The following is a 27,431-nucleotide window of genomic DNA, read 5'->3' on the forward strand; positions in this document are numbered from 1 at the left end:
GTCATCTGGAAGGGAAAGGCCCACACCCACTACCTGATTTTTCCTCTGATTTTCTCTGACGACCGGTGTTTTTTTGAGTGACGACTTCCGCTATCTCGTGATGTGGGCACAGGCCTGCGATGACGTGAGTGATGCTCAGCGCCCCATGGCGATAACAACCGTCATGGCGGATTGGATCTTAAGGTTCCCTGATGACTTTGCACGAAGTACCATGACCGCTTGACTCCTCATTCACGCCCATCGAGTGCAATCACGTAACTTCGCGAGTACCCGCCCACAGGAAGATGGATTGGGGAACGCTCGTAGTTGAGGGACGTTGCTGGGATCCATCGTCCTGGGTCATCAGGTGAGTATTAGTTTTAGTATTTCTCCCTTTACAGCACTCAAAAGTACAGTTTTCACCAGGATCTTTGTTAAAAGGGAGTCTGCATGCTTTTCCTTTGTTAGAAAAGGTTTTCCTCCAAGAGAACTGACTTAACGCTAATATTCAAGAATTCAATAACATATGCAAATACACTCCCCTCCTGCCCACCAAGCAGTTGTACATTACTTTGCAAAGTTAAACTTGCAAGAACGTTCTCTTTATTACAAAATACTTTATTACTAATCCTAAATTTCTCTTTATTTGGGGGGGGGGGGGGGGGGCACTACACAATCAAATCAATCAAATTTGCCATTTCTTTTGATAAATACTGTAGATTGTATAAGAAATCAACAATAACTTTTTTGCTTGAGAAAAAAAAAACAATCCATTTTCTAATTTTACTTTGTAAAAATAAATATTTCACAGTTTTGTTTTTTTTAAATAAGAAAAAGTGTTCATAATCGTGCAGTATCTTGATCAAAGTTTTCAAATTATTCGATCAAGTGGAAACGTTGATTTCTCTGATGGAAAAATAAAAATGGAATTGTGATTTGTGAATGGTTGCCTTAAGTGTACATCAGTGTACATTGTTCACTTCTTGACAAATATGTTTTACTTGATACCTATATGAGTGAGAGTGACTCAGGGTAAATTGTTCCCTGGGATGTCATGTCACACACACAAAAAAAAAAAAACGGGATTTGGACTTGTTTAGTCAATATAGGGCTTGATTCACAAAGCGGTGCTAACTGTTAGCACGCCTGTGAAAACCCCCTTAGCACGTCTAAACCAGCTTTTCGCGCGCAAAACTTTACACACGTAAAACTTTGCGCGCAAAACTTTGCGCGCGATCTGATTGAGAAATCCGGTGCTGACCTACTTAGCACCCTGGTTAGAACGTCTAAATACTTTAGACGTGCCAAGTAGGTTAGCACTGCTTTGTGAATCAAGCCCATAGTGTTTTCAACATGATTGGACTAGTATGGGCTTTGGAAATTGATGTAAGAAAGTGCTAAATGAATATAAATGTTTTAATTTTTTGCACTTGGTAGTACTTCAACCACTGTTCTTGTATGTAAACTAATTATACTCACAGGAAGTGTCCGACTATGATAATGAACTTATAAGCTGGTGGAGACTGAGGTCTGCTGAATTCCAGACTTCTTCAACTGAGTTCTTTTACATAGTTACATAGTTTCTTGGGTTGAAAAAAGACATACGTCCATCGAGTTCAACCAGAGAACAAAGTACAACACCAGCCCGCTACCTCACATATCCCTGTTGATCCAGAGGAAGTAAAAAAACCCTTACAAAGCATGGTCCAATTAGCCCCAAAAGGGAAAAAATTCCTTCCCGACTCCAGATGGCAATCAGATAAAATCCCTGGATCAACATCATTGGGCATTCCTAGTAATTGTAGCCATGGATAGTAATTTAGGCCATGGCCAAAAAGACTTTGATCCCAAACTGAAATATTCAACTATGGGAAAGGAGGTAGGAAGCACCCACGTGAAGGAGTAGAAGTATAGACAATAGCCAATCCCTTCAGAATGATACAGAAGGTTAAAACTATATTTATTAACAATAACATTTCTATAGCGCTTTTCTCCCATAGGACTCAAAGCACTTAGGTTCTCTCAGATTCAGTAATTGGTAGTAGGATGAAGTGTTAACATAACAAAATTATATTTCTGCAAATGTCAGACTGAACAGTCTTTAAACACGTCCAGAGATGGACCTGTCCTGATCTGCTGAGGTAAGGAGTTCCATAATGTAAAAGCAGCATAACAGAAGGCTCTTGGACCAAAACTTTTCAGGTGGACTGCAGCATCAAACTCAACACGTTTCACAAGGCTTGCCAGCTGGTTATCGTAGCCATTATCCGCGTAGGAACTGAGCGGGCGAGTATAATCTCCATCTTACCCTAACTTTCAACCCCCGACGTGACCAGCCAATCTCTGGCCACTCTGTTTTCATGCTGATGCCGCCACATTGTGAAGATTGATCAACTTACGAGCCAAATATTGCATTGCACTGATAGGAAATTTCACAGAGACAAACATTTGGTGGACCAGCCTGTGTTCCACACAACAGGTCCTGGTGACAGTCCTACCTTTCCGGAATACAGCACAACTTCTAAATGTCTTGGTCTTTGACCATATTCTTCCAGCCAAACTATTCTGAGGACAGACGTGACTCTGCAAAATAAAATATCAATAAAGAAAAGTGATGAAAGAGTGAAGAACAAAAATTAAACTCAAGACCAATTTAGGCCAGCTAAACGTTTTGGAGATCATTTAAACTTGTCTTTAAGACAAGAGAGGAGGGTTTTTTTTTGTTTGTTTCTTTTTTCAAAGTAGGGGACCATTTAACAAAAACATGGAAATATAGGAGCACAGTACAATCATATCTGCTTAAAGAGGAACTGTCGCGGAAATATTAAAATTGAAAGTACATACAAATAAGAAGTACATTTCTCCCAGAGTAAAATGAGCCATAAATGACTTCTCTCCTAAGTTGCTGTCACTTACAGTAAGTAGTAGAAATCTGACATTACCGACAGGTTTTGGGTTAGTCCTTCTCTCCATAGTTGATTCTCAGCATGGCCTTTATTCTTTATAAAGATACTCCCTGAAAAAGATTTATATAAAGATGCTGGCCAGCCTCCCTGCTCGCTTTACACTATTTTGGCAGTTGGACGGAGCAACTGCCCTTCACTAAGTGCTTTAAAAAATAAAGAAAACCCTGAGAACCCCCTATGATAAGATGGGCTAGTCCAAAATCTGTCGGTAATGACAGATTTCTACTTCTTATTGTAAGTGACAGGAACATAGGAGAAAAGTAATTTACGGCTCATTTTACTCTGGGAGAAATGTACTTCTTATTTGTATGGGTTTCAAATTTTAAGATTTTCGCGACAGTTCATTTTTAAAGGACCACTATCGCAAACAAATTGTAAAATGTAAAATTCCACCACCCATCAGACTTGCTCCCTCTTTCAACACATTCAAGCAAGCCCTCAAAACCCACCTCTTTATGATGGCCTACCCACCTCCTACCACACAGTAACTCTCTCCTGAATATTTCACAGCCCCACCTAGTGTTTCCACCCCACCCTTTAGATTGTAAGCATCTGGCAGGTCCTCTACTCCCTAGTGTAATCTACAGGATCATGTGCTCCTGTCCTATGACAGCCTGTACTTGTATTACTGGGCCTACCTAACCAGCCCATGTTGCATGATCATGTATTTGGTACAATTTGCATGTATAACTCTGCTCTATGTTGTATAACCTTGTTAGGTCTATCATCCTTGTATCATTGTATATATTTATTGTCCAGCACTGTGTAATATGTTGGCACTTTATAAATACAATAAATAATAATAATAATAATAATAATAATATATATAAAATGTACATTCTGCAAGACTAAAAAGCAAAAAATAAATAGTAAGAACTAGTCAATTTTTTTTAGATACATACGTGTAAATTTTGGTGATGATAGCATGTGAGGTTTTCTTCATAATAGCTACATTACAATTATGCAAAATTTGTGCTCATCACTAATACTCATCCAATGGTTAGATAAACAGAGAGAGGTGGCATTAGAGAAGTGAGAGGAGAAGTGGGTGAAATGTGTAGCAGAGTTCATGGTGGACTGGAGTCGAGCCAGGAAGACCACAAAGAGTAGGTGGCAGTAGTCTATTTGGGAACTTGTAACGGCTGTAACGGTATGCGCAAGAGTTTACTTGTGTCTTGCATAGGGAAAGGAGAAATCCTGGAGTTTGTAGCAGTGCAACGGAGGAGATGTTTCTGGTCAATTCAATGCCCCAGGCAAGGAACTTACTGCAACCCCCGAATCTTGTGAACAGGGAGATCATATCGTACATGACAAAAATTTACAGGCACCAACAACAAATTGATATCCTATCAGGCCCGGATTTACTTCACAGAAGCCTATAGGCATAGATGTCCTGGCACCTTAGACTTCACCCTCCATGAACGTACAAACACCCGTCGAACTGCACCACACGTATGCTGGCTGTCCCAGCTGTCACTTCTCCCCTACTCCCCTTGACTGTCATAGGTAGCTACAGGTGTCCCTTAGCATTAGGTAGCCAGAGGTACCATCAATATTAAGTAGCTAGAGGTGCCCCCAGGTATTAGGTAGCTAGAGGTGCCCCAGACTGAAGGGAGATCTGGTCAGTGGAATGCTGAAAGCAGGGTGGGTAACCTCTCATTTATACTGCCATCAGGACTCTGCATACTGAAGGAGAGAGTCCCCCAAGGTCATCTGGTGATGATGTTCTAGATGGGACTACATGTGTCACTACTTTCAGTGCAGAATATAAAAAAGTAGTCTCTATCATTAAACACACACTTCCAATATTATATGCAGACGAGAAGATTCATTCTATCCTCCAGAGGGGTGTTAAAGGATACCCGAGGTGACATGTGACATGATGAGATAGACATGGGTATGTACAGTGCCTAGCACACAAATAACTGTGCTGTGTTCCTTTTTTTCTTTCTCTGCCTGAAAGAGTTAAACATCAGGTATGTAAGTGGCTGACTCAGACAGGAAGTGACTACAGTGTGACCCTCACTGATAAGAAATTCCAACTATAAAACTCATTCCTAGCAGAACATGTCTTCTGAGAGCAGGAAAGAGTTAAAAGGGGGTTTTAGCTCTGGCATACTACAATGAATGTATCAAAACAATAAAACAGTTAAAACTTAAAAAGTAGATTTAAACATAAAATAAAACCGTGGAATATCTGAAAAAGTCATTTTTAGGAGAAGGAAGATAGATACAATCATTTATTTCATTTGTTTATTTTCGCCTCGGGTGTCCTTTATATATGTTAATAAACGAGCACCCACTCTTTGTAGTATTTTGTCCCCCAGTCTTTCTACATCCACATCTCGCCGGCCTTGTTGGCTTTATACTGTTGGGTTCTATCAACGTAGCATGTCCACATGTCAATATTATCATGTTCATTTGCAAACAAAATCTGTTGCGTCTATAGTTAATAATAGGCGTTTCCCCATAAAGCAGTATATTAACTGGCATACAAAGTATATTGTCTATCCTGTCCGAGTTGCCATCTCCAATATGTGGGGTGCACCACTCGACACCTCAGACAGCGTACCTCAGAACACTACAGAGGCCCAGGGTGGCTTACAATAGAAATTTCAAATGTAGCTCAACATTTCCGACATGGCCATTATGGTGACTTCTTTTTCATTTCAAGGAATTGGATGGGTTTCTATACCACCAACAGGAGGTGACATGTATAAGACCCTGCTTGTCCGAGAGTCTTATTGGGGACACGTTCCTCCTCTGGTCTCAATATAAGATGGGATCTTAGCTGCATCATTTAATTTTTGAAGCTTCTCTTCGCCTTTGCTACCCTTGGGTTTTGCTCTGATATACGCTGCCTTTATGGGCTGACATTATCATTTATTGCGTGCTCATATACATATAAATATATTTAGATTAGTGATGTGTTTCCTCTTCATATGCATTTGCATTTCATTTGTTTTTTGTATTTTCTCTAAGGGGAACTTTGTCCCTTTTTAGCTTTCTCCTCTTTCCCTCCCCTCTATCCTTTTTGGAGGGTGTGTCTTTGTGACTCCCCTGAAGTGGGTAGGATTTCGAGGCTATTAGTGTGTCTGTTACATTTGTGGCTGGATAGTGTACTGGTTAAGGGCACCGCCTTAGACATGGGAGACCAGTGTTCGAATCCTGGTAAGGGTCAGTACCTATTCAGTAAGGAGTTCAAGGCAAGACTCCCTAACACTGCAGGGTGGCCTCTTGAGCGTGTCCCAGTGGCTGCAGCTCTTGAGCGCTTTGAGTCCGACAGGAGAAAAGCGCTATACAAATGTTCGGATTATTATTATTATTATTACACTTGAACCTGTGCTATGATTAAGTGCCATTTTCGGCCCAAAACATGTCAGCTTTCTGGCTGAGCTGCAAAAACATTTATAAAATAATAAAACTGAAAGTTTTATGAGTTTGCCACTGACATTGTGCGGAGCCTTTCTTCTTTTGCTCAACACTGGTGGTGTGGTGTAGTAAACACTCAACTGCATGCCAAAACACCACCTACTGAATACAGTCCGGCAAGAGTTACCGTAGGGACAGGCAAAGGACTGTTCTAGAGCTCTGTGTCATGCACTTTCAGGTCCATACTTACCTCTACCGGGCAGCCAGATCTGTTCCATGGAGAGAAAAAGATGTGAGGAGAAGTTCCATTTCTCAAGAGCAGTTCACCAAGTATTATCCACACCCACATCAGGGGACATCTGTACTTACAAAATGGCCCATATCCTGTTAACAACTCTCCTGAATTTTCTCCAAGGAGATATTTTCAAGTCTTGTCAATAAAATACCAAACAGGAAATTACTCAAAATAGGTTTGATATGACGTTTTATTTGCTAAGTGATGAAAAGTTATTTTTTAGAGAAGTTAAATTATCTACTGCAAGAAAACTCAGGAGAAAAGTTTATTGGATAAGGGCCTATAGGTGGCATACATCACTTGATCTGCCACCAAAACGACCATTAAGGCCCATACACACGTGCAACTTTTTAGCTCAACTATCGTCCAAGCTTGGTCTGTTAGCAGCTGTAGGCAGCTTTTGGTTCTGTAGAGTGGATCTTTGCATGAATTATCTACATTTCATGACTGCAATCGAGAAGATTTTGTACTATTGAAGAATAAAGACTGTTGCTGTTCTAATAAATCCCCTATAGTCTTGGGACTGTTTTGTATATAATAATTGCATATTACGTAGGGGTGGAACCATACTAGAGTATTTTAATCGAAGATATCTTTGAGAAATCACTAGATGAGCTACTGATAACTGGCTGTATCCAACCGGGGATTAAAGTCACATGACTGTAGGGCTGATATCATGCAGTTGGCCGCACATGTACAAGTTGTTTGAACAACATGTACTTGTTTTGAAGGCGGCCATATCATGCAGTCTGTTGTTCACTTGCATGTGCAGCATGAGTTGGTTGGTGGAAAATACAAGTTGTGCAATCGCTTGGTCGTGCAGTCAGTCATGTCGTCAGGTCAATCGTGCAGAAAAGTTGCAGGTGTGTACGAGCCTTTAGATAGATCCTTCTCTGATCAAATCTGATCAAGGAGGGATTTATCATCTGCCCATACACTGCACACCAATTTCCAATAGATTTCAGCATGAAAATTGAATCCTGGCATGAATCCTTGGTGTCCAGCGTAACCACGTGGCAATGGCGGATGTTCAGATGTTGCCATGTGGTACAGAAGCTTGCGGTGATGCTAGTCACTGGAGGAAGCCAGGATCTGTGCTGGTGTGACAAGGGAGCCTTCGGGGGGGGGGGGGGGGGCACATACACTTGGAAGGAAACTGGTCATGTGGTCCATTGATCAGGGAGATATAGAATGCAATTACCACTGTGCACTTGATTGAGTCCTTGTGACCGAGATTTTCAAGCATTCCTGAACGAGCCTTTCGACCAATTTCAATCAGAAATCCATCGAGAGATCTATCAGGTACTCGTGTTACGGCATCAAATCTCCTCGGATCTGAGAATATCGGATCGAAAGATGGATGAGCCCACAAAATTGAGAGATGTATGGGCACCCTATCTCTTCACCCAAGATGGACACGTGATGGTTTGAGACAACACAATAGCAGCAGTGGGAAAGTAGGCTATGTTAGCCGGGGTCAAAATGGGGATACAAGCATAATCTGATGTTGCAAGTATCCTCCATCGAGATCATGCGGTATGAGATCAGTGACAAAGACCTGCCGAATCCTTACTGCTAGATGCATCAATCGCTCTTATCAGGGTGTGTGTAGTTACTCGTATTCTGTGTTACTGTGTTTTCTTCACATTGCCTTCTCTCGTTACGAAGCTGCTATAGGCAATCCTGAGACATGACTTCAGTAGAACACATGCCGTATTAAACTTAACGCGCACCAAAATGACAATGCATTCCGGCTGAACAGAGCTCTTTGTACTCCTGCCAAAGACGACAGCTTACATTCTGGAAGCTCTACCCACCAAAGTGGCCTTCTGGGTTGTTTTCTGGCTGAAAAAGCCCCATTTAAATCTGTAAACTGCTGTTTCGCAGTGTATAAAACCTGGAAAAGGAATGCATGGAGCCAACCTCGAAGTATGTCGGGGAAGGAACCTCGCTCCCTATACCGCTTCATTAGCAAGTCGGTGGAAAATACCTGCCGTATTGAAAATGGGATTTTCAAACTACCGGGCAAAAATCAGTTAAGCTCCAATTTAGCTAATTACATCCTCCCTCCTCCTCTTCCTCCCCCCCACAGGAGATATAATTACATGAAACAAAACAAATAGAGTCCAAAAACCATGATGGAAATTAATGCCGTCTTAGAAGAGAACAAAGGACCAGAGAAGTATCTCTGTTCTTTTCAACTTCTTCGGCGGCTCAGACGCCCCCACTGAGATGAGTGGGTGAATTTAGAAGGAGGCGATAGTGGCGCAAATTAAAAAAAAAAAAAAAAAACAAGAACACATTTCAGAGATATTCTTGGGGAAAAAAGAAAAAAAAAACAGAAGAAATAATTGCAATAGTTGTTTAAAGCCATTTCAGCATGCTATTAGTTTTCATTAAGCTGTCAGAACACCATTATATCCTAATTTAAACTGTGGCTTCTAATGCTCACTTGAAGATAACACCAGTCTTGTTTTTTTTATTTTTGTATTTTGAGGTTTCAGGCTTTGCTCTGTTCAAACCATAAGTGCTCAAAGCTTTGACGTGATTAATAGCTGAGCATCTCTATTTAAATACAGACCATGTTTCCAATTTATTCTCACTGACTGCTTTTTTTTTTTCTCTTTAGCATGGCGGCCGAACCAATTCAAACATTTTTTGTTTTCTTTAATTTTTACTTTTACTGAAGGCAAGGGACATCAGTGGCGACCGGGCTTGCCTGATCCGTATGTTTGCCCTATGTGCAAAAACAAAAAAATGGGTTTTGGTAATTGGCGTAGGTCATCCACATTGAAAGCGTTACGGAAACTTCTTAATCAGATGGGAACCATCTTTGTTTGAAATGATATCCTTATCGTAGGTCTTTCAAAACACGGTTAAAAGAAAAAGAAAAAAGATGAGCATGCAGCGGAAGATAGTTATTCTCCAAAAGCCTAATTGGTTAGTTGGGCATCATAGCAAACTCATTTTGCTAGAACCTCCTTCTTTGACCTTTGACCTCCATTGCTTGAATACACTACCCCACCGGGGCTCCCACTGTCTCTGCGTTTTGTTTTCAAAGTATCCTTTCCTTAAATCTCTGAAGTTATGCAGTGAAAGAGTGACCATCTGGAGCCTTGCTACTCTTTTCTCAAGCCTCTGTACCAAGGTAGAGGCTAGCCTTATAGGTAAAAGGACTGAGAGTGGGAGGGAGTAGCCCTAGAGAAGTCTTGGAGCTGGACGTGAGCTGGAGCATATGTAGGTCATTGGAAGAGTCCAAAGAACAATTGTATAGTTACATAGCTTGGTTCAGAGGCCCTTTCACACCAGCACGGTAAAGCTGTGTTGCGTTACTCTTATCGCAAGAGGCCACAAAAGCAGCTTATTGCGGTTTGTTGCAGTGTGTTAGAAAAATTAGAGCCGACGCAAGGACGGCAGCACGTTACTGCAAGCACAGTGCTTGGGGCAATGGAAGTCTATGGGCCACGCAGTTAAAGCGGATCTGAGATGAAAAACTAACTACAGCAAGTAACTTGTCTATATATCTTATCTAAAGTTTAGATGGTTCACACAGTAAATCTAGCTGCAATACTTCAAATGTATATGATTATTTCTTCCTGTGATACACTGATAGCAGCCATATTCTGCTTGTCATCGTTATAGAGCCAAGCTGCTCTGCATCTCCACCCCTCAGCCTGGGAAAACTCCACTCCCCTCTCTTCCCCTCTCCACCTCCTACCCTATGAAATCTTGTGCATGCTTCAGCAAAAGCCTCCTCCTCCCCAGGCTGAGCTCCCATGAGCACTTGCAGCATGGGACTCAGAATGCCTAGGCACTGGAGAAGCTGTGGACAAGGATACATACATTTACATGCAGTTAGGTAATACATACCATTAAAAAAAAAGCCTTTTGGGGAAGAGTGCCCAATAAACTATATGTAAGTGGCAAAAATGAAGGCAGCAAAAGTTTGTCTCGGATCCACTTTAAAGTGGAACTCCAGTGAAAATAATGTAATAAAAAAAAGTGCTTCATTTTTAGAATAATTATGTATACATGATTTAGTCAGTGTTTGCCCATTGTAAAATCTTTCCTCTCCCTGATTTACATTCTGACATTTATCATATGGTGAAATTTTTACTGCTGGCAGGTGATGTCAGTGGAAGGAGATGCTGCTTGCTTTTTTGACAGTAGGAAAGAGCTGTAAACAGCTGTTATTTCCCATAATGCAACAAGGCTCCCACAGTGTGATGTCAGAACCATGGTCATCACATTGTGGTTGGGATTTCACCACAATATCAGCCATACAGAGCCCCCTGATGATCTATTTGTGAAAAGGAAAAGATTTCTCATGGGGAAGGGGGTATCAGCTACTGAGTGGGATGAAGTTCAATTCTTGGTTATGGTTTCTCTTTAAGTGTAAAAAATGGAGCACAATGCATACCTGACGGGAATCCCAATGATGTACTTCCTGCCCAGCAGGGAGTATGTCACTGAGCGGGGAGGGCAGCGCTATGCATATGACCTTGGCGCACTCTGCAACAGGGTCATATGATTGTCGTTTTTTGCGTTGTGGTGGGATATGGCAGGAGCATTGCATCCCACTGCAACGCAAATAAAAAGTGTAAAACTCGTCTAAACAAACCTCCCCCCAAAACAGCAAGCTATCAAGTTTGACGCGAAACAAATATGGTACAACATTGCATTGCATCCTCACATATGCCAGCTGATCCAGGGGAAGGCAAAAACCCCGCTCAAGATTTGGACTAAATACCCTAAAAGTAAACCCGAGACGAACATCGGGCAAAAAGTTACTTACCAAAGAAGAAGGAAGCCTCTGGTTCCTCCCGGCCACCGTGGCTGCCTAAGACCCTCCTGAATGTCGAAGCCACACACCTCTTCTGGCACAACCATGGCCATGCTGCACCAACGCACCCCAGCACTGCGTAATATGTTGGCGCTTTATAAATAAATAATAGATGAATAACTAGGAGCATGCCTGCGCAGAAGGCCGTGCTTATGCATCAAGAGAAGCGTGGTCATGATCATAAATCCGACAGCTCTTCTCGGATTCCTTTTGAGGTCCGCATGCCGCAATGGTGTGGTCCAGGAGAATGTACAAAGTCTCTGGAGGATTCAGAGACTTCCTTCTTCTTCGGTAAGGAGAGACACCAAGAGCCCAATATAGTGTGGTATGTACTGGAGCTATGGATGTGGAAAGTTTATACTCACAAACAAGGGTTACCGTCCAGGTAACCACTATGAGGGCAGGTGGGGAGATTAGACATGTCCCCACTCAGGATTAAGAAGTCGCTCTCTGTAGAATTGAAGAAAAGAGGTTGCAATTCCCCTCCAACAAGGGTGGACTCAATGATATGCGGTAGTACAGAGGCGCCAAAAGAATAAGATCAGTTCTTAAAAGTGTAAAATGAAGTAGGTAGAAGTGGACTTACCCTTCCAATGCAGACACAAAAGTTTGTTGATTTTCACAACACGAATAGTTTATTTACATACTCGGAATAAGGTGCAGCACGTTTCGTGGGTATATCCCACTTCCTCAGGCAATAAAATGGAGCATATAACATATGACGTCTGGCGCTAAGCTTTGTACCAGACGTCATATGTTAAAACCAAAAAAAAGAAAAAAGCGTCCATGACACTATGAATCAATATATACAGTCAACTCCATAATGGTACTAATACAAGATAAAGTTTATTAAGGATATCATGACAATAAAAGCAAATAAAAACAATCAGCGCGGGTGTACAACACAAGCGTAGTCCGGCGGTGGGCGTGGCCACGCCCACCAGTACTCGGCGTCTTCCGGGATTTAGTATAAAGGATGTCAGTTCTATTGCGCTGATATCTCCGACGAAGGACAGGGGTCCGGAACGCGTGAGATTGCGCGCAGCAGCGGGGCTTCGGTGGCTGGGGTCTCTGCTTGTGGGTAAGTGCACAGTCTGGCCATATTATGATGTAGTATTATGTGGATTGATGCGACCTAATACTGGTCACTCCTTACACAGTCACTATCTGACCCAGCTGGTCACTTGCTTGGTCCTGTGCATTCACAGTTTTCTGGGTGCTTGCCCCCGGCTTAAATACTTATGCTCTTTATTTCAGTGTCGTAACAGAGCTGCATTATTTATGTGATATTTTGAGCATTATTCTTGAGTACCCCACTCGTTGTACACCCGCGCTGATTGTTTTTATTTGCTTTTATTGTCATGATATCCTTAATAAACTTTATCTTGTATTAGTACCATTATGGAGTTGACTGTATATATTGATTCATAGTGTCATGGACGCTTTTTTCTTTTTTTTGGTTGTGTATATTATAGATCCATAGACATGGAGATAGGATCATATATCCTTTTTGTACTCTGCTTTGTGGTGTCTCAGTCATATGTTAAAAGTCAGACGTCAAGTGTAAAAGCTGCCTTAGGTGTGGCATTGAGCATCCACAGGAAGGTGGGGGAGCTGCTCTCTTGCTTTGGTTGATTATTATTTTTTGATTACGGTGCTCAGGTCTTCCCTGTGATATATATCTTAGCTACATTTTTTTTTCTTTCTGGGAATGGTGCATTTGGAAAAATCTCAGACAGAAGGATAAAAAAAGAACAGAAAAGCAATTCAGAAAAACATTCCCAATGTAAGATTTAGTCACACTGTCAGTCTTATGACAATTTAATTATATTTATCTCGTGCTCCTTCATTCAGTTTAGGCAACAATGTCTCGTCGTCAATATCTTATTCAGGTAGAGCATGAAAAATTCTAACATCTCCGGGCCGGCGGCCAAGGCTGCCTCTGACTGACGCTTGCCTAACTGAGCAAAGATTTGCTCCACTTCAAAAGGGAGCTGGCTGCTCTAGAACCAGTAGTGACAGCGGAGGTGTGGGCCGGAATTTTAACAACGCTGTCTCTGGCGTGTGCTCAGGGAGCCGGAACCGGCACTTATATCGCACGCTGAAAGACTCTCAGCTCCTTCTGCCTTGTTAATTTGCCTGAAATGCAAAACCTGGCCAAAAAAATAAAAAAAAAAGTTCTGGCCAAAACAAATCATTAGAAGAAACCTGCAACTCCAATTTATTGTTGTCATTTTTATTTTCCAAATAGCGTTTTTGTCCCTTGATAAAGGGTATTTGCGGTCATTAGCAGAGATAATAGAGGAAGGCACTCGGCCCTTTTTCGCTGCGTATTGGATGAATACATTATATATAATGATCCAAGACGAAGTCAAAAGCCATTTTTAGAGGGCTATTAAATAGGAGTTTTTTTTGTTTTGTTTTGTTTTTTTTTCACAACAGTTTGAAAAGGAAAACAACCTGAACAAGTCAGCAGTTATTTTTTATATCATTTTTTTTAAAGTGGACCTGTATGACTGTAAGAAGATGTAAGTTAAAGCAAACCCATTGAACTTGTAAGGTTTTCTAGTTACCATTTTTAAATCTCTGATTGTTGTTCATGTGCAGTGGGGATGCCCATTCAGATTCCGGGAAACTGAAATTTTTGCATTTTTCAATTGGAAATTGGCATTTTTGATTGAACCTGAAGCTCGGGTTCAAAAAGGGATATTTTCCTAAATAAAAGGAACCCTCAGGATCCTGTTGAAGCTTCCCTCAGGGATCCGAGGTTCCCCCTTGGTCAGTGCGGGCCTCCCCCTCCATGTTTGGGCAGCGCTCCTTTCTTGTTATGGGTGCGGCTGCGCTCGTCACAGGTGAGAAGTGCGGCCCCAATGTGGAGGGGGGGGGGGGGGGCTGCACTGACAAAGGGGAGGCATCAAAGCAGGGGGGGAAGCCTCAAAAGGATCCTGAGGCTTCCTGTTCTTCAGGAACATATCTCTTTTTGTTTTCAAAACATTTTTATTAGCAGAAGACATGTTAAACAAACCGGGTTAATGGCGTTGAGTATACTGATACGTTCTTCTCACCGCAGCGCCTCTACAACTCCGCTCTGTAAAGCCCCACACTGGCTCCCCATCAGCTTTAAGGTGGCCACTAACAGTCCAATTTCTAGCGAAAAAAATTGTTCGAACGATCAGAAATTCTGATCTGATTGGTTGTAAATAATCTCCATTGGTGGACACAATCGATTATGAACGAGTGAAAAAAATGTCGTACGAATGAATTTTCGTCTAACCAAAATTTGGATTTTCTTGTTGGATGTGATAGATAGGAAGCAAAGATTGGTTTGTTGATGGTGTAGTGAACGATGTAATACAATATTTCACTTCCGATCAGAATTTCTGATCGCTCGAACGATTTTTCGCTAGAAATTAGACCGTTAGTGGCCAGCTTTAGGATCAATTTCAAAATCCTTTGCTTGGCCTACAAATCAGTGCACAAGACCTGCCTGACCTTTATCTCTGATCTGGTCCACAGGCACATACCAGCCCGCCCCCTCCGATCCTCCAATGACCTGCGCCTAGTCGCACCACGCATATCTCACTCACATGCACGATAGCAGGACTTCACCAGGGCTGCCCCTACTCTCTAGGACTCGCTCCCACCAGCCATCAGACTCGCCCCCACCTTTAATACCTTCAAACAATCTCTCAAGACTCACCTTTTCATGCTCGCATACCCCCCTACACCCCTGTATGTTCTACCTTGTATGTCAACCCATTTATCTATTGTGCAGCGCTGCGTAATATGTTGGCGCTTTATAAATACAATAAATAATAATAATAATACAACTGCATTTTGAAAATTATTTTGAAGTACTCTCAGTGTTTAGTCAACAAGTGACCCTGTACGGGGTCTTAATGATGCTTATAAGAAAAATGCCAGTACAAAATTCCAAACAACTGAAAGTAAAACTACACAGAATAATAACTGTAACAGTAACAATACCAATAGGAATGATCTTCAAAGAAGAAACGGAAACAGTAAGTAATAATGAGGCAATAAGTAACACAGCTCATCCTAGTGTATCACTGTATTGCCGTGACACTGTTATTATGACATGATAGAGCCCAACCCTAATTCTGCCATCTGCAGGCCGATCCAGTTCAGAATTTCTCATAATCCCAGTTGTCACTCAGTCTGGGCTATCTATTAACCTCAACATATCACTGAATATAGTTATTACCCCACAGCTCCCAGTTTCTTAAAAATCTATCTATAGAACTATTTAGGTTGGCTAGCATGAGTTCATATTTGAAATTAGTGTTGACGACTTGCAAGATCTGGAACCCGAGCTTCAGCCTGGGTACACTTTAACATATCACCTAGGAGAAAACTCAGGAGAAAAAGTTAATTGCATATTGACCAATATCGCTTACCTAAAATGATATTCTGTATTGTGATACTTCAAGGGCGTCTCTCCACCAGTGTTTTTTGTTTAATAGTGGAAAGACTCTGGATCAGGCTTTCTCAACCAGGGTTCACTGGAACCCCAGGGTTCCTTGAGGACTCTGCAGGGGTTCCTTGGCATTTTACCCCATCGTAGGGGAAGTATAATAGAGCATACTATAACAGGTGGTACTGTAACAAGAAGCACTAAATTGGGGGGTCAGGAGACAGTATAATGAGTGGCAGTGTAATAGGAGATAGTGAAATTAGCAGCCTAACCTACTTAAAGACCATGCCTCCTGAAAAATAAATGTAGGGTTCCTCGAGACCAAAAAAATTGTTTGCAGGGGTTCCTTGAGATCCAAGTTATTTACAGGGTTCCTCCAAGGTAAAAAGGTTGAGAAAGGCTGCTCTGGATAGTCCAGAGGCTTCCTACTGTGGCTCACACTTTCAGCTCTGCCTCTGGGTCCCTCTAGGCCAATTCAACTTAGCTTGAGTAGAATAGGTTTCTTCAGGCCACCCTCTAGCCCAGGGGTAGGGAACCTATGGCTCGGGAGACAGATGTGGCTCTTTCGATGGCTACATCTGGCTCACAGACAAATCAGTAGGGGTTACATAGTTATTTTAAATGAAACAGTATGGTCTCACGTATATGTGCAAAGCATATCAAACAAATTTTATTGAAATAGGTAAATAGTATTTAAAACCTGGGATATGGGATATGGGATGAAGGGAAGGAATAGAATCCATAAAAACAAAAAGACACACTGCGGGGCTATTAATAACACTTTGCTGGCCAGCTTAAAGTTACAGCATGTCATACATACGCGCATTCACCACAATCAACACAACCTGAATAGCAGTCTATATATGGACAGTGGTACCACTTTGATATTTCCTTAATCTGCACTAAGTCAAGATGGCCATGATTCCAAAATTCAACTTTAGCTCAAAATAGCATTTAAGCGCCAGCAAGGTACTTAGGCTTTATAGGTTGCGGAGAGCAAGCGGTTTAATGGCGTTAGGCAGTCATTAGTATGTGCTTTATAATATAACAGCAAAAACTTCAAGGCGGTCCTTCAATCATAAGTAGCCTTAAATAGCCTTTAGGCGCTGATAGAACACCTATACTGTGTAGGCAGCGGAAAGCAGGCGGTTAGGTAGCGTTAGGCAGACAGTTGTTTAGACTTCAGCTTTAAAACAACAAATCAGCGAGACAGTCCTCCAGTTATAAGCAAACATAGGCACTTCATGCAATAAACAATCAAGTAGCCCTTGTGGAATGTGCAGTCAGCTGAATACGCTGATATCTCACCACTCCTGGTCACTGCTGTGATTTCCGGTCGGCCTCTTGAGTAGTATTGCGCCTGCCGCTTCAGATACGGTCAGCGTTGGGCAGCGGTGTGCGGACCCTGGGGCAGCTGGCGTCCCAGCTTGCTAGCTCACTGGGTCTCCGCGTACACCTTTCTCCTCCTTTGGCGTCTTCCGTATCTCACTATCGTGAGTGAGTGCGCATTGGCATGCTGGTCTGGCCAGACGTGTTTAAGCCCCGCCCACCGACGCGTTTCACGCCTCTTTGGGCGTTTCCTCAGGGTGTGTCGTCACTCCTCTCTACGCTCGTATTTAGCTAGGCAGTTTCTCTTCCCATCTCTCCTCTGATAGGACCAGCTTTCAAGACTGTCCAGGGCATTGGTGAAGTGACTAATAAAAATGTCGCTAGGGGGCAATGGCACAGAGCAAGGCTTTGTACATATGGACGTTTTGAGAAGCGTTCATTTTTCTTCTAAGTGTGGATATTTCTTCTGCTTTTTAAGAGCTCTTTACATTTGTTCCTCTCCTTCTCTCGCAACAGTAAGGTTTAATACTGACATCTTTAATGCATTTGGGGGCTTGTAATGGATTTATTCAATTTCCTTTTTGAACTTTTTGGCTCTACTCACATAAGACAATCATATTGCACACCCACACGATACTTACAGGGGGAGTTTTTTTGGGAGTCAGTTGTTTAGTTATTTTTAATTTTTGGAAGAGGGATTCTTATATAATATTCATTTGTATGCTTCCAAACGTAAATATGCTTTCAAGTCCAATTCTCTATTGAGGCCACGTGGATACAGCGTATCAAGCTTGTATATCCACATGGCCTCTTTGCAATAGAGCAGGTCATCGTAATCTCCCCTTCTAGTAGAGACTTCCAACCTATATAGTCCCTTCACTCGTGTGCCCTCTAGGGAACCTCCATGGGCTTCTGCATAATGTGTTGCTAGATAGCTTTTTTCCTCATCGCCCTCCTCTATATGGCGTAAATGCTCCAAAACCCTTTCCTTTAACATTCTTTTAGTTTTTCCCACATATTTGAGCTTGCATGGACATTCTATCATGTAGATCACTCTTTTCGTTTGGCAATTTATATGGGATCTTATAAAAAAGACACACTGCGGGGCTATTAATAACACTTTGCTGGCCTCAAAAGGAGAATGATAATGAGGAAGGAGAACAACTCATTAGGATGGTGTCTAGATACGGGTCCCATTGGGAAGATTTACGAGAAATATTGACAAAAAACTGGGGGATACTGACTTCATCCCCAGAAATAGCACAAATTGTAGGTCCTAGACCCCTACTAACGGCACGGCGTGCCCAAAATCTCAAAGACAAACTGGTCCATAGCGAATATGTAAGAGATAATACTACCTGGCTCAATAAAATGATCCCTAATGGGACCTATAGATGTGGCAGATGCAAATTATGCCCATTTATAGACAGACAGAACAACAAGACATTCACCAATAGCTCTGAAACCAAAACATATGCGATAAGATCCCATATAAATTGCCAAACGAAAAGAGTGATCTACATGATAGAATGTCCATGCAAGCTCAAATATGTGGGAAAAACTAAAAGAATGTTAAAGGAAAGGGTTTTGGAGCATTTACGCCATATAGAGGAGGGCGATGAGGAAAAAAGCTATCTAGCAACACATTATGCAGAAGCCCATGGAGGTTCCCTAGAGGGCACACGAGTGAAGGGACTATATAGGTTGGAAGTCTCTACTAGAAGGGGAGATTACGATGACCTGCTCTATTGCAAAGAGGCCATGTGGATATACAAGCTTGATACGCTGTATCCACGTGGCCTCAATAGAGAATTGGACTTGAAAGCATATTTACGTTTGGAAGCATACAAATGAATATTATATAAGAATCCCTCTTCCAAAAATTAAAAATAACTAAACAACTGACTCCCAAAAAAAACCCCCCTGTAAGTATCGTGTGGGTGTGCAATATGATTGTCTTATGTGAGTAGAGCCAAAAAGTTCAAAAAGGAAATTGAATAAATCCATTACAAGCCCCCAAATGCATTAAAGATGTCAGTATTAAACCTTACTGTTGCGAGAGAAGGAGAGGAACAAATGTAAAGAGCTCTTAAAAAGCAGAAGAAATATCCACACTTAGAAGAAAAATGAACGCTTCTCAAAACGTCCATATGTACAAAGCCTTGCTCTGTGCCATTGCCCCCTAGCGACAACTTTATTAGTCACTTCACCAATGCCCTGGACAGTCTTGAAAGCTGGTCCTATCAGAGGAGAGATGGGAGGAGAAACTGCCTAGCTAAATACGAGCGTAGAGAGGAGTGACGACACACCCTGAGGAAACGCCCAAAGAGGCGTGAAACGCGTCGGTGGGCGGGGCTTAAACACGTCTGGCCAGACCAGCATGCCAATGCGCACTCACTCACGATAGTGAGATACGGAAGACGCCAAAGGAGGAGAAAGGTGTACGCGGAGACCCAGTGAGCTAGCAAGCTGGGACGCCAGCTGCCTCAGGGTCCGCACACCGCTGCCCAACGCTGACCGTATCTGAAGCGGCAGGCGCAATACTACTCAAGAGGCCGACCGGAAATCACAGCAGTGACCAGGAGTGGTGAGATATCAGCGTATTCAGCTGACTGCACATTCCACAAGGGCTACTTGATTGTTTATTGCATGAAGTGCCTATGTTTGCTTATAACTGGAGGACTGTCTCGCTGATTTGTTGTTTTAAAGCTGAAGTCTAAACAACTGTCTGCCTAACGCTACCTAACCGCCTGCTTTCCGCTGCCTACACAGTATAGGTGTTCTATCAGCGCCTAAAGGCTATTTAAGGCTACTTATGATTGAAGGACCGCCTTGAAGTTTTTGCTGTTATATTATAAAGCACATACTAATGACTGCCTAACGCCATTAAACCGCTTGCTCTCCGCAACCTATAAAGCCTAAGTACCTTGCTGGCGCTTAAATGCTATTTTGAGCTAAAGTTGAATTTTGGAATCATGGCCATCTTGACTTAGTGCAGATTAAGGAAATATCAAAGTGGTACCACTGTCCATATATAGACTGCTATTCAGGTTGTGTTGATTGTGGTGAATGCGCGTATGTATGACATGCTGTAACTTTAAGCTGGCCAGCAAAGTGTTATTAATAGCCCCGCAGTGTGTCTTTTTGTTTTTATGGATTCTATTCCTTCCCTTCATCCCATATCCCATATCCCAGGTTTTAAATACTATTTACCTATTTCAATAAAATTTGTTTGATATGCTTTGCACATATAGGTGAGACCATACTGTTTCATTTAAAATAACTTAGACTGGTTGTATATAGAAGTGCGGTGTTATGTGAAAGTGTACTGTATAGATGGGTATGTACCCACATTAAACTCTATAGACGCCATAGGATGCACTGCAACACAGACAGAAGAGGTTTAGTCACCTCAACCCTATAAAAGGGGTTACATAGTTACATAGTTATTTGGGTTGAAAAAAGACATACGTCCATCGAGTTCAACCAGAGAACAAAGTACCACACCAGCCTGCTCCCTCGCATATCTCTGATGATCCAGAGGAAGGCGAAAAACACTTACAAGGCATGGTCCAATTAGCCCCAAAAGGGAAAAAAAATCCTTCCCGACTCCAGATGGCAATCAGATAAAATCCCTGGATCAACATCACTGGGCATTACCTAGTAATTGTAGCCATGGATGTCTTTCAACGCAAGGAAAGCATGTAAGCCCCCTTTTAATGCAGGTATAGAGTTTGCCATAACTACTTCCTGTGGCAATGCATTCCACATCTTAACCACTTAAGCCCACAGGGTTGAAATTTTTTTACATCCGAGCAACTTTCACCTCCTATTCATTTGCTAATAACTTTATCACTACTCATCACAATTAATTGATCTATATCTTGTTTTTTCCGCCACCAATTAGGCTTTCTGTGGGTGGTACATTTTGCTAAGAGCCACTTTACTGTAAATGCATTGCAACAGGAAGAATAAGAAAAAAATGGGAAAAAATCATTATTTCTCAGTTTTCAGCCATTATAGTTTTAAAATAATACATGCTTCCATTGTATTTGCCCATATGCCCCGGGTATTACACCGTTAAAATTATGTCCCTATCACAATGTATGGCGACAATATTTTATTTGGAAATAAAGGTGCATTTTTTCAATTTGCGTCCATCACTATTTAGAAGCCCATAATTTATTAAATCATATTGATATACTCCTTTGACATGCATATTTAAAAAAGTTCAGACCCTTAGGTAACTATTTATGTTTTTGTTTTTTTTATTATTGTATTTTTTTTTTAATTTAAACTTGTATGTGGGTATTTTTTGGTGTGGGAGGTAAACAGGGGCTTTTTTAATGTATTTAAATGTGTTTATTTAATACTGTGTGTTTTTGGTGTAATTTGCTATTTGGCCACAAGATGGCCACAATCAAAAAGTCCTGGGAGCGATCGATCTCGCTCCCAGGCAGAAGAAAGGAGACCAGAGCTCAGAAAAGCCGCAGCGTCTGAAGAGACGCTGTCGGCTTTTCTCCGGGGGGGGGGGGTCCGATCAGCGAAAGGAATTTATAATCCCTTTCACTGATCGGTGGGCTAGCGGCCAGCAGCGGGGGGCGCACACGGGGGGGCCCGCGGGAGCGCGCGCAACCCGCGGGAGTGCGCGCAGCCTAACTGGATGAAAATTTTCGTCCAGTTAGGCTTAAGTGGTTAATCACGCTTACTGTAAAGAACCCTTTCCTAAATAAATGGCTAAAACGTTTTTCCACCATGCGCAGATCATGTCCTCTAGTCCTTTGAGAATGCCTAGGGACAAAAAGCTCATCCGCCAAGCTTTTATATTGCCCTCTGATGTACTTATACATGTTAATTAGATCCCCTCTAAGGCATCTTTTCTCTAGACCAAATAAACCCAGTTTATCTAACCTTTCTTGGTAATTGAGATCTTCCATCCCACGTATCAATTTTTTTGCTCATCTCTGCACCTGCTCTAAAGCTGCAATATCTTTCCTGTAATGTGCCCAGAACTGAATTCCATATTCCAGATGTGGCCTTGCTAGAGAGTTAAACAGGGGCAATATTATGCTAGCATCTCGAGTTTTTATTTCCCTTTTAATGCATCCCAAAATTTTGTTAGCTTTAGCTGCAGCGGCTTGGCATTGAGTACGATTATTTAACTTGTTGTCGATGAGTCCTATGTCCTTCTCCAAGTTTGATGTCCCCAACTGTATCCCATTTACTAAGCCACACTCCACAAGCAGCACAGCTTAGTGTGACAGCGCAAGTAAAATTTTCAAAGTAGAATGCTGTAGCATGCACTACTAACTTATTCACGCTCCTCCCCCAAACTAACGGCCGCTCCAATTGTCCCACCCTGGACCCTGTCAGGTCCAGGGACTTTGTAGGACGAGATCCCAAAGTGCGGGGATCTCGTCCTACAAAGTGAATCAACCCCCAAGTCACCTAGCTAATTGTACAAGCTGTTAGTTGATATTTCCCCTGTCTGGCTCTCGGGGATATTACTGATGTTGCTGAAACCCAAGAGAAGCTGAAGACATGTCTGACACTTCCGCTGCCTGGGGGGGTCAACTATGTACACATCACTATGGCAACAGGGACGTTAGCACTCTGCTGCGCATGCGCACTGTCCCAGTTTGAAACATATTGTATGGCTCCCATGGAATTACATTTTAAAATATGTGGTGTTTAAGGCTCGCTCAGCCTAAAAGGTTCCTGACCCCTGCTCTAGCCTGTGGATGAGGACCTCCAGACTGAGCATGTGTGAGTAAGGTCTGCACATGCCCAGTAGAACAATTTTGCACTGGCGGCATAAAGCGTGGAGCTAACATGTCCAGCACAGATGCACTCATTCCAGTATCAAGTGGCCACTATGTTGCCTTTTTATTCATCTATTCAAGTACATATTAACCTCCCTGGCTAAGCCGCCGCGGAGGATTGCTCAGGCCCTGTTGGGCCGATTTGTACACTTTTTTTTATTGCACGCAGCTAGCACTTTGCTAGCTGCGTGCATACCTCGATCGCCGCCGCTCGCTGCGTTAGAGCCCCCCCCGAGACCAGGCTGGCCAATCAGTGCCAGGCAGCGCTGCGGGGTGGATCGTGACTCCCTCTGACGTCACAACGTCAATGACGTCGGTGACGTCATTCCGATCATCGCCATGGCAACGGGGAAAGCCAAACAGGAAATCCCGTTCTGAACGGGATTTCCTGTTTGTGCTGATCGCCGGAGGCGATTGGAGGCGGTGGGGGGATGCCGCTGCACAGCGGCTATCATGTAGCTAGCGCTAGGCTAGCTACATGAGTAAAAAAAAAAATTTTGAAGTGCCGCGCTGCCCCCTGGCGGTTTTAATAGACCGCCAGCGTGGTTAAGGTGGAAGAGGAGTAACTGACTAAAGTGTAAAGAACCTCTCTTTAGGTTAAAACGGACCAGAACTCAGAACTTGGTCTCTGCATTAAAAGATAAGCAACAACATAATAACGTTTAAAGAAAAACATTTCTTTGTTAAAGCTGATACAAATTCTGTCATAAATCTGCAGTCTGTCTACTTCCTACTTTAATGGAAGCAAATATAGGGTTAACATCCTGTGTTTACAAATTAGCTGCTCTGCCGAGGCAGAGGAGGTTCCTGAGCTGGCACAGCTGAGAGATCAAATTACAGTAGCGATTAGTTACAGATGAAAGGGGATTTGACAGGCTAAACTCTCTAAATACATACAGGATACATTTCTCTATGTTTTCCTTCTGTCCTGTGCAAGAGTTCAGGTCCACTTTAAACTGGTTTCAGAACTACTTTGACCCTGAAGAGCACAAAGACATAATGTTAAAAAGGCCCTTTCCTTTTGAAAAGAAATCACTTTCCTCTACAGATGAAAGAAGGTTCTCTTTATAATTTGAATTAGACCAGTTCACAGCCTGATAAGCAAAGAATAACCAGGGTTTCGTCTTTATTTACCTTTTCTTATTAGTCACTGAGGACTTATCTAAGACTCCAATAAATAAATGTAATGGCAGAATCCGGTCTCCAGCGAGTTCCAAGCCCTGATATAACTATACTGAAAACCTCCCACAATGTTCTACTCCTCCTAGAAGCTAAGCAACACACTGAGGATGACTTTGCACTTATCTCTGCCATCGATTTTTGGCAAAGTTTTTCCACTTTTTTCACATCCATTTCTTCTTTTTTTCTGGTTGCGTTTTTATGCACATTTTTGTACTCACATTTTTTTATGTACAGTATGTCATTAACATCACGTTCAAGTGAACATTTTGGCAAGTTGGAATGCAAAAATATGCATTTCCGTTGACTTGCATTGTATGCGAATCACATCTCCACATGTCTCAAGATCCGTGATGAGCGAAAATACCATTTTAATTTTAGTGAAAATAATGTTAAACTTTTGAGCGAAACTGCCATTGAAAACCATTTTGTAATAAGTTTTCTGATTTTCGTGGTAAAATAAATTATTTGTTTGCGTTTCTTGTGGTAAAAATAAAGATTTTTGTGTTTTTGCAGTAATAAATCAAGATGTTTCGCATTTTTTGCAAATTCTCGCCATATTGCGATGTGAAAATGACTGGTGAAAATTAGCTAGCAATACTGCTCAAGATCATAGCTCTTTCTCCAAAGGGTGGGATTATGCACTGGGGGCCGGTGGACACAGGGCTTGAAGAGGGCTTTGGATGGAGAAGCTCTGTAGGTTGTTAGAACTTTATAGTAGAAGCGATAGTAGAATAGGTTTCTTCGATTAAATGTATGATTTAGGCCAGGGCTGGGCAAAGTTTAAAGAGGAGCTGTCAGCCATACTATCTCAGAAAAAGAAACCCCACATATATAAATAGATAAATACTTGCTCTACTTACATAACATGTATTGCACTGTCCACGTTTTGATTTTAGTGATTTTTATGTAGTAAAAAAAGAGAAAATCCTTCTTAGAATTCTCCATTTTAACTGTGTCTATTTAGAAGCCAACCCTGATGTAATTTCCTCCCTTACTCTCCTCTGCCTGATTGTGTATGCATTGCCCGCCCTCCTCCCAGTCTTCAGACACTCCCACCCAGCTCTGCAATAGAAAGTGCGTTGTCTCAGCATGAGAAATATTGGACAATCGGAGAGGAACAGAGGTGTGGGAGGGGAAAACAGGAGGGAAAGAGGCTTCAGCCAATTCCTAGTGCGGCGGTGCTCGCGATTACCCGACGCTTATAAGCGCTGTACAGTAAACTGTGCAGTGATTCTGATTAGCAATTTGCATTTTTTTTCACTTAACGTTATTATACTCACCAGGTGTCTGACTTCCGTCCATAGCACAGCCTCTTAACCTCCTGCCGCCCGCGTCACGCCAGTAGGCGTGGCTGCGGCGGCAGCCCCAGGACCGCCTAACGCCAATTGGCGTGAATTCCTGGGGCTCTGTTTAGCATGAGATCGCGCGCATGGTGCGCGCGCATCTCATGCTCGGAGGGCAGAGCTCCGCCCCGCCTTCAGTCTCCGAGTGGCTATTGCCGCTCGGGAGACTGTTAGACGGCGATCACGCCGTCTATTTACTTGGTGCAGCGCTGCGATGAGCAGCAGCGCTGCACCGGGGACAGCCGTGTGACACGGCTGTCCCCATGGGGGACAAGAGAGCGATCGGCTCTCATAGGCAGAAGCCTATGACAGCCGATCGCCATAATTGGCCGGCTGTGGGGAGGGAGGGAGGGAGGGAATAAATTTAAAGAAACATGGGATTTTAGAAAAAAAACCCTAACAATAATATTTATTTAAAAAAAAATAAACATGGGGGGAGCGATCAGACCCCACCAACAGAGAGCTCTGTTGGTGGGGAGAAAAGGGGGGGGGATCACTTGTGTGCTGAGTTGTGCGGCCCTGCAGCTTGGCCTTAAAGCTGCAGTGGCCAATTTAGCTAAAAATTGCCTGGTCACTAGGGGGGTTTAGCCCTGCAGTCCTCAAGTGGTTAAAGGAAGAGGTCATAGGTGCTTCTCTAGGACCAATCAGAGAAGTGCCTGCGACCTCTTCTGTTAGCGGGCGGGGCTATGCAGACACCTGGTGAGTATTATAAAATGTATTTAAATGGTAATTGCTTTGCCCCCCCAAAAAACTGCCACATCGATTTTTGCAGCACTTGTATACTTATCCTTGAGAGCAAACAAGCTCAAAATGCTACATATCCTGCAATTGCGATTACCTCTAATAACAATCGCACAAGTGGGTTCCCCATCACACACTTTCATTGGCAAAGTGTTTTTGTGAATCGCCGGCGATCCCAAACCGCTGCCAAAAACACCCTAGTGGGTTCCAGTCCTAAATGGCACTTTTCTATATCTTAGCGGAGTTCCTCTTTACCTCCTCAGCCTTCTTTAATTGGTTAAGGCAAGCAAGCAAGAGCCCCCAGCCAGTATGGAATGCCCGGCCCAGGCCGCAGCCTTTGTCTTCTTCCCCTAGTCCGCCTGAATCACAGGCTAATGCATTGCAATTAGTTTAATTAATATGAAACAATGAGGCACATTACCACTTATCAAATTGATTGTTCCCCAATCAAAACAAAACAGGCCAGCCTTTTGATGTAATTTCAAGAGATGATTTGAAATGTCATGTACCAGCAAACCAATTACCTTTTGACTGAAGTCACGCATAACAGAATACATAATTGGCACAAATTTAGAAAGGCTGCTTACTGTTGGTATGCTAATTATCTGTCTCTTTTGTCATAAAGAGAAAAGGTTGCAGGAAGAACTAAGGAATGTGTTTTTTGTTTTTTAGTTTAATCTGTTGACATAGTTTTCATTTTAATGTGATCTTTATAAAAAATAAAAGGAAGAAAAAAAGAAGATACACCTTGTGAAATGAAAGCCTGATGGGCCATAAAAGGCGAGATATTTACAAGCAAGCAGGAGTGTAACTGTAAATCATGCCGCCCGTCACTACCCCCTCTCCGCCCGGAAAACTTTTATGGGCACCCCCCCTCTCCCCAATGCTCACACCCCTTCCCTTGCCTACCCTTAAAGTGGATCCGAGATTAACTTTAACTCATTGCATAATTGTGTTCCTTTCCTATTGTTTATAGGGCATTCCTCAAGCCAAATACTTTTTTGTTTTAATACTCTAATTCTCTATAAACTAAACAAGCCACGCCCACAGGTTTTCAGAGAGCCTTGGCACTTTCAGACAGTAGCAAGGGCTCATGGGAGCTCAGTCTGGGCAGGGGGAGGGGG

The 27,431-nt window shown here is 42.5% G+C and overlaps 1 protein-coding gene across 3 annotated transcripts in view; it reads right to left on the reverse strand.

The window, feature by feature from the left end:
- The window catches only part of ESRRG (estrogen related receptor gamma), a 1,050,432-nt gene that overhangs the window by 502,358 nt on the left and 520,643 nt on the right, over window positions 1-27,431 (reverse strand). For all 3 annotated transcript variants that reach the window (XM_068232897.1, XM_068232892.1, XM_068232893.1), the window contains exon 5: window positions 2,478-2,562. The gene's annotated coding sequence lies outside the window, so the exon portion shown is untranslated. The remainder of the gene's footprint in view (window positions 1-2,477; window positions 2,563-27,431) is intronic.

The sequence above is a fragment of the Hyperolius riggenbachi genome, chromosome 4 (genome assembly GCF_040937935.1).
Source record: "Hyperolius riggenbachi isolate aHypRig1 chromosome 4, aHypRig1.pri, whole genome shotgun sequence".
Taxonomy (NCBI): domain Eukaryota; kingdom Metazoa; phylum Chordata; class Amphibia; order Anura; family Hyperoliidae; genus Hyperolius; species Hyperolius riggenbachi.